General features: G+C 42.1%; 1 pseudogene; it reads left to right on the top strand.

Moving 5' to 3' along the window:
* Positions 1-523: 523 nt before the first annotated feature.
* On the top strand, positions 524-702 carry LOC6603655 (annotated as a pseudogene).
* The last annotated feature ends 7,996 nt before the right edge of the window (positions 703-8,698 follow it).

The following is an 8,698-nucleotide window of genomic DNA, read 5'->3' as shown; positions in this document are numbered from 1 at the left end:
TGAGAAGCCGGGTGTGGGCAAACATTGGTTTTCCATTTAGGCGAGTGTCAAAGATTGGTATTGCGGCGGGGGCGCTTGAGATTGTACATCTTAGAAATCAATTAGGCGGAGGCCCAAGATTGAAATTGTTTTCGTTTTGGAAAACCAAAGATTGTTTACAACTCGTATAAGAGCTCAATGGAATTGGGTACGTTAACTTGCACGCGTTGCGAATATGTATTGTCCATCATAGCTATGGGCATACATTGGTTAATGCAACAGCCTAAAAAGTACAATGTTGTACCTGATTTCAGGTTAATACTTTTATATAAATTGATAATTATCAAACAAGCCAAAATACATATTATATTATTTAACAATATGGTAATATATCGCTTATATAAAACTAAGACATTTCGCAACATTCTTTTAGGATAAAACTAAAATTTATTGAAGGAATTGATATATGCCAGTAAAATGGTGTATTTTTAATTTCTTTCAATAAAGACATATCTGACAAATAAATGAATAAACAAATTTTAATCACTCTAAGCGGTGGATCACTCGGCTCATGGATCGATGAAGAACGCAGCAAACTGTGCGTCATCGTGTGAACTGCAGGACACATGAACATCGACATTTTGAACGCATATCACAGTCCATGCTGTTTGGTACTTTAATTAATTTTATAGTGCTGCTTGGACTACATATGGTTGAGGGTTGTAAGACTATGCTAAATAAGTTGTTTAAAAATTTTACGAAATTTTTAAGCATATTGTATATTATTGGATATATATATATATATATTCATAATATTGATATTAAATGGAAACGCATTATCTTATTTATTTATTATTATTATTATTATTTATTTGTGTGAGAAGAACGAAGAAAAATATATATTTTTTTGTCCTTTTTGAATCAAATAATACTGAGGAATGTCTAGCATAAAAAAATAATTAAAGTTTTTTCATCTAGAATTGCCTCTTATTAATGTTTCGAAAGGAAATTTTGTTGTAAATATAAATATTTAATATTCTTCGTGATATTCGTTATAAAATACGTGCTGCGGACACCGCAACTCTACAGTTATACCCGATACTAAGTCAGTATGGCTCTCCTCCGGCAGACGCCGCTAATATTAAACGACACGACAAAGAGTGCGTGCGAGAGAGACAGAAAATCAGTCTGAGCGTGACGTCACGCGCTGCGTAGCCACTGCAAATTGATTTGTTTCCTTTGGCTATAAAAATGATCTGATCTGATTCAGATTCAGCAATCTGATAGATATGGTCGTTATCTATGATTCTGCGTTTTTAGTTTTCTCAAATCTGCAATATTGTGGATGCAACAGATTTTCGTCCTTTGTGTGGGCGGAAGGGGGTGGGGCGAAATTTTGAGATAAAGGTTTTTTAGTGAGATCTAACAGAAGTGCGGATACCAAATTTGGTTACTATAGCTTTAATAGTCTCTGAGATTTGTGAATATCCCCAGATTTGCATCCTTTGCGGGGGCGGAAGGGGGTGTGGCGAAATTTTGAAACAAACTCGTCTCGGTCCGATATATTAGGAGTGTGGATACCAAATTTGGTTGCTCTAGCTTTTATAGTCTCTGAGATCTAGGCGCTAATGTTTTACTCTAAGCAAAGTCGCCTATGCTACCTGTGTGTTAGAGAGAGACAGGGCGAGAAAAAATGAAATTGTTTTCTTGATGCTGGCTATAATAGTAATACGATCCAATTCAGATGCAGTCTAAAAGATATGGTCATTCTCTACGATTCAGCGTTTTTTGTTTTCTCGTATCTTTAAAATTGTGGATGCCACAGATTTTCGCCCTTTGGGGCGCGGAAGTGGGCGGGGAAAAGTTTTGAAATATTTTTGTAGCAGTGACATATCACAGAAGTCTGGATCCAAAACATCGTTGCTCTAGCTCTTATAGTCTTTGAGCATTAGGCGCTGAAGGGGACGGACAGACGGACAGACGGACGGACGGACAGACGGACAGACAGACATGGCTCAATCGACTCGGCTATTGATGCTGATCAAGAATATATATACTTTATGGGGTCGGAAACGATTCCTTCTGGACGTTACACACATCCACTTTTACCACAAATCTAATATACCCCAATACTCATTTTGAGTATCGGGTATAAAAATAGATATATGAGTAGGGCAAACAATTTAGATAGAGTCAAAAAAAAATTGGTCTCAACGACCCCTAGGAGCATAATAGAGCTCGAATACATGTACATGGGTACATTTCAGGAGGAATTCCCGCCTTTAATATACTGTTACAAAGCCAAAATAAAATGTCTCGTAGAACAGCAGCAGCCATTAGGGCTACCCACGATAGAAATGAAAATTTCGAATATAGAGCTAAAGCAATCTTAGCCGTATTCCCCAATCCAATTAGCATATACGAGTTCGAATACTCATATATGAACGAATATAATTTACCTTTTTCACCACTAATTCATTGTGATGCCACACAAAAGGGTATCGTATTATCAACCATACCCGACATCCTCGTAAACAGCCAAATAATAGAAAATGAAATTCTAGGAAGAATTGTGATTAAAAAACACATATGGACTGGCTTACGATCTGCGATAAAGTTTGCACTCTAAGAGCAGAATTCGATAAGTCATATAAATGCTTAACGCAGAACAGACCTACACAAAATAGTACGGTCATTAAACATACAACTAATTTGGTAAACAAATATAATGAGGTCAGAGAACTTTTTCTAGAGAACAAACAAAGACTTACTGATATACATTGGTTTCAAGCTACAGACGTCTTCAAACGTCTAAGGGAACGATTAGTATTCGTTAGAGAAAAATTCAATCTAGACATACACATACCAAATCTTCTAAACACAGCTGCGACATATATACCAGCTGTAGAATCGGAATCAAGGCTAATAAGTCCCAGGCCCCGAATGTAAAAAATATTATCATCATATCGGAAGACGATTCTCGATCAAATAGATCGAACCATCCGGTAAACGACGACAAACCGTCGACTAGTTCAGCAAACAGCGTGGTTGGGCAAGAACCAACCACAATGGCAGACGAAACAATTGACCAACGGGCATATATCAAAGATATTTCGTACGCCATTCCGGAATTTAATGGACAGAAACTCCATTTACAAAGATTCATTACGGCAGTCAAATTGGTCAATCTAACGAAAGGACCATACGAAAATTTAGCTATAGAAGTAATTAAATCAAAAGTAATAGGAACTACATTGTATAAAATACAAGATGAAACCACCATTAACGCAATAATAAAGAAATTGCAAGACACTATTGTCAGAGAGTCATCAGATGTTATAAAGGCTAAAATGGCAAAAGTATGCCAAAAAGGCAAAACAGCCGCCCAATTCACAACAGAGATTGATGATATGAGAAAACTTCTAGAAGCATCATACATTGATGAGGGTTTGCCAGCGGAACACGGCGATAAGTTCAGCTGCAAAGAGGCCATTAGTACAATGGTTAAAAATTGCGAGCACGGCGGACTAAAAACAATACTAGAAGCAGGCACATTCCCAACAATGAATGATGGTAGTGCAAGTTCAATATTGTACACCAGACAAGGACAAGTCTACCGCGGTAGTAACTTTCGAGGTAACTATCGTGGTAGAGGAAATGGTCGTGGTTACAACCACAACCATATTTACAACAACAATAATTATAATAACAATAGAGGTCGTGTTGGCTATAGGGGAAATAACCGTAAGAATACATAACTCGTATATATAGTACAAGCTAAAAATAAAATAACTTCATTAGATTACGTTATTTTTCAAAAGGAAGGAAATGTAGTATGCTCATATTAAATTAAATATCATATACACATTCACGTAAAGTATTCATTATTTCGAATACCCACTGTACCGACGGTACTTAAAGAATACACACTGTAACACTTTGTTTCAGTGTTTACGTAACAATAAAGTCCCAGACATTCTGGGTGATCGTATTACGATTCACTCAAGAATGCCTCGAGCGACCCAAGTGCAGCGTCAGCATGTTCCCATGACTTGACGGCACTAATATATGTACATGCATACACACATATATCTTCCCTCGCGCTCTCGCTGCCAACAGCGCTGAGCATAGAACACATAGTTCTGCCGCTCCGCTGCCGGCGTCACTAGCAGCGCAGCTCCGCGTCTTTTGGCTTACAAAAGCCCAAAACACAATTGTAAAATTCAGAATATAAAAACCAATAAAACAGATCGGAGGGTTGACTCCCAAAGATCAAAGAAAGGATTGTACGTCGATTACAAAAGTAAGAAATAGGCTAAGAAACCCCAAAACAGTAGGCCTTTTTACTTATTAGAACTAAGAGAACCAACACGTAAGAGAGACGAACACTACGACCACGCAGCGAAGAGAGACGCACACCACGGCTATACGAAGGCGACGAGAACCAACACGAAAGAGATTCGCTCTTACGCCCACGTAGCCAACGCAAGGAAGAGACAGACGCAGACGAAACGAGACAACTTGAAAGTGAGCAAGACGGCAGAGAAGCCGCCGATCGGTCTTACGCCCACGCAGCCGAGGAAAAGAGCCGACGGCGAAGCAGGCAATATACACACGCAGCCATACACCCACGCAGCCGAGGCCGGCAGAGAAGCTGCGAAAAAGAAAAGCCGAGGCCTGGCACGGTCCAGCGCGAGCCAAGCTCGGGAGTGATCTCCGAGGGCTGAGCCAGACCGGTTGTGCGGCGGAAGCCAAAATAGATGTGAAAAGTAAGCCGGGACCGCGCCGTGTGAAAAACTAGCCGTGACCGCGCCGTGTAAACAATAAGCCGTGTTCGCCCGCACGCGGTAAATAAAACCAGCTGTGACCGCACCCACGCGGTGTGCAAAGGAAGCCACCGAAGTGACGAGGACCCGCCATGGGAGAACAGGACCCAAAGAAGGGAAACAAGGGTGAGCCACCTCACGTATGTGATCTCTGGGGGGATAGATCGGTGCAGTAGGCAGGTATAAGCAGAGCATTCCCGCAGTTTCTTTACATATCTATGTCTTTCTCCCCTGGGGACCCGGCGATGCTGGGGGACCCGGCGATGCTGGGGGACCCGGGGGACCCGGCGTCGCAGATGTGAGTCGTGGATCATGCGGCATCTGCTAGGCTGGGCTCCCCTCTCCCACACCTTTCCGATTCCTGACCCAAACCCCGTCTCCCGCCACACATGACCCCCAACGCACGTCTCTGCAGCTCCGAAGCACGGCTTCACCCACGAGCGGCTCTCCCCTTAGGTCCTCACACAACAAATTTTGCTGTGGGGAAGGACCGGGCCCTGGACAGACTGAGAAGCTGTACCTCGGCCTGAGAACTTCCTTACAAGAGTGAGAAGAATGAGAGCCCACTTCTTTAAATTTTTTATAAAGTCTTGATTCTAAGTTTTTTAGACTGGATAACTCTTTGGTAAACCAAGCAAAATCCCTAATTAGGTTATTAAGCTTCGCAAACTCGGCTTTACGAAAGCAGCGGACACGTTCAGGTAGTCTACTCGACCGATCCAATACAGTTGGTCCTATATCTAGCGACACCTCGAAAGTAGGGTGGTAGGCGTCTTCAGGTATAGTGAGCAGAAGGGCTCGGGTTAACAACGCTATGGTTGGATCCGATACAAAGCATAGATCAAGCAATCGACCCAAGGAATTTTTCACATGATTGACTTGAGACAGGGACAGGTCAAGCAAGCCGTCAACAAAGTCATGTCGTGACATGGGCACTAGGATACTAGCTAGACTCGTTTACCGAAGACCAAACAGTTCCTGGCAAGTTGAAGTCACCAAGAACTATCATACGATCTTTATAAGATAGCGAGGAAGAAACAGCGGTTAAAGCGGACAAGTGCTGCTCATAAATTGAAATATCCGAAGAAGGTGGGATATACGAGCAAGTAATGAATATAGCGAAAGCGGAAAGAATCAGTTTTACACACAGGAATTCCAGTTCCTGTTGAACTTGGACTGTGAAGTGTTCTGACGTGAAGTAAGAGTCCACTGCAATTAGAACCCCTCCTCCACGTCGAGACGAACGGTCCTTTCTAAAAGTTGTGTACCGACCTGCCAAAACCTCGGAACTAAGAATGTCCGGCTTTAACCAGGTTTCAGTAAACACAATAACGTGGGAAGCAAATGCAACACTATCCCGGAAAAGAATGCTGAGCTTACTACGCAAGCCTCTTACATTCTGATAGGTTACTAAAAGAGAAGTTAGTTTTTTGGAAAGGTGGAAGCAAGACGGGAAGTTGAGGAAGAGGAAGTTGAGGTTGAGGGTGGCACACTGGAAAGATTTGGAAGGGATATGGGGGACCTATTCTTCTTCTTGGCCTTAAACTCCTTCACCACCAAATGCTCCGGCCAAAATTTGGCGGAGCAAATGGTGTCAAATTGAGTTGGGGAGATGCTTATCTTAAACGACGCTATCTCCCTGGCATAAGAGAAGTTAAATTTCTCCACCTTTAAACCCACGGCTTTTATTTTGCTTTGAATGAAAGCAGTTACATCATTAGATGTGAGGTCAGGGGCCAGCCGTGAAACAAAAACTTGTCGTTTTGGTGGGACTCCCACCAGTGGTTTAGTCACCGCAGGTCTAGTACCTGTGGTGGCAATATCCGGAGGTCCGGAACGTCTATTTACTGGTGGGATCGGGATAGACGGGACAACTAGTGAACTTGCGGACACCACGGACACGGACGCAGCAGACGTACTTGGCTGCACATTCTCCGAGGCGATGAATTCGGCTACCGAATCTGCATCGCCAGCAGCTTTCGTTGCCTTTGGAGTGGCAAACGAGATCAACTGCTGCACACTTGGAGTGGTCGGAGTCACTTTTTCAGTGGCGCACGGCTGAGTGACGGTTGGCACTTGCAGGTCCCGCGGAGTGACCTTTTTGCGCCTCGGAGACTCATTCAGCAGTTTTAAACCGCTAAACTGAGCCTCCATGGCTAGGAGCCGATCGTATTGGTTTTTGAAACCAACGGTCAGCTCCTTAAAGCCACTCCGCGTCTGCCTCATGAAAGCCACCATGTCTTTCTCCACCGCACGGCATGCCTCGCAACTGTAATGCAAGCCATTACGTTTGGCTATGGCATCGCTTACGAGGCCAGAAAATCCAGCGAATTTTGCGTGCACTACGCTGTCGCAGAACCAGCAGGGGACATTCGGCTGATCGTGGGTGATCTGCTTCTTACAGGTTTTTTTGGCACAGACCACAGCGTATTCCATTTTATTATTATTTATTTACTATTATTTGCAAAACAAATTGGTATCAGTCCAATGTGCCAGACAACGCTCAAAGCGGAATTGGTAAAAAAAGAGAGCAGAGTGAAGAGCGGTTATAGCGAGAGCTACTAAGCAGAGAGCGCTATTGCTCAGAGAGTTTAAAGAGCGAGAGAGAAAGAACAGTTATTGAAGTTGAGGTGATAGCGAGAGAGTGATAAAACAACAAAAGCTACCAGACGAGAGCGGACTGCAATGCAATGTAATGCGTACTCACTCACTGCAACAACACAAACACAAGCACAAGCCGACGCCGAAAAATAAAAAGTTAAATAATGTTTTAACACAAATCAAAAGGCATGCATTCGCGTAATAGAATAGGTTTCCAGATTGTTGTCTGGTTAGGAAGTATAATTAGAATTTAGTTAGGAAAACACCGGCTGTTTATTCAAAACAAAAGGAAAAAATGCAGAGCGCAAAACAAAAACACGTCTGATCACTACGAAAGAGAACGACGACTTTTCAATATTGTCAGATGAAGTACCGGTCCGAAAAAGTCGATAAGCAGGTCAGGGATTCGTTAAAGGAAGGAATAATTCGCCATAGTGTTTCTGAATACTCGTCCCCTGTAGTGCTTGTCGCCAAGAAGGATGGCTCAAAAAGACTTTGTTGTGATTATAAAAAACTTAATGAAAAGATAATTCGTGACAATTTTCCAATGGCGTTAATCGACGAAGTTTTACTCAAGCTTCAGGAAGGACGTGTTTTCACTACGTTGGATTTGTCTAATGGGTTTTTTCACGTGCCAGTACATGAGGATTCTCGTAAATATACTTCTTTTGTCACACAGAGTGGACACTATGAATTTAATTATGTACCATTTGGGATGACTAACTCCCCTCCAGTATTTATGAGGTACATATATGCGGTTTTCAGACCATTGATAGATGACGGTATTCTGATTTTGTACATGGACGATATTATTATTCCATCAAAGGATGTGCAAGAAGGAAATGAAAAATTACAGAAGGTGTTGAGTATCGCAGAGATTTCAGGATTGCGCATAAAATGGGAGAAATCGCAAGTGTTACAGCGCAAGGTTAATTTTTTGGGTTACATAATAGAGAATTCAACGATACGACCATCTCAAGATAAAACATCGGCAGTTGAAAATTTTCCAATTCCGAGAGACAGGAAACAAGTTCAACACTATTTGGGCCTAACTTCCTATTTCCGTAGATTTGCTAAGGATTTTGCTGTCGTGGACAGACCACTGACAAACTTGATGAAAAAGGATGTTTCTTTCAAAATGGGTGAAGAAGAGTTGGCATCATTCAATCAGTTGAAAGTTTATTTATCCTGTTCTCCTGTTTTAAAGTTGTTTAATCAGAAGGGCAAAACTGAAGTTCACTGCGATGCAAGTATGTATGGGTATGGAGCCATACTTTTGCAAATGGACTCAG

This window comes from Drosophila persimilis, unplaced genomic scaffold, assembly GCF_003286085.1.
Source record: "Drosophila persimilis strain 14011-0111.01,24,50 unplaced genomic scaffold, DperRS2 tig00001081-arrow-arrow-pilon, whole genome shotgun sequence".
NCBI classification, from domain to species: domain Eukaryota; kingdom Metazoa; phylum Arthropoda; class Insecta; order Diptera; family Drosophilidae; genus Drosophila; species Drosophila persimilis.
Note: the sequence above shows the minus strand (reverse complement) of the source record. Positions and strands in the feature narration are given on the sequence as shown.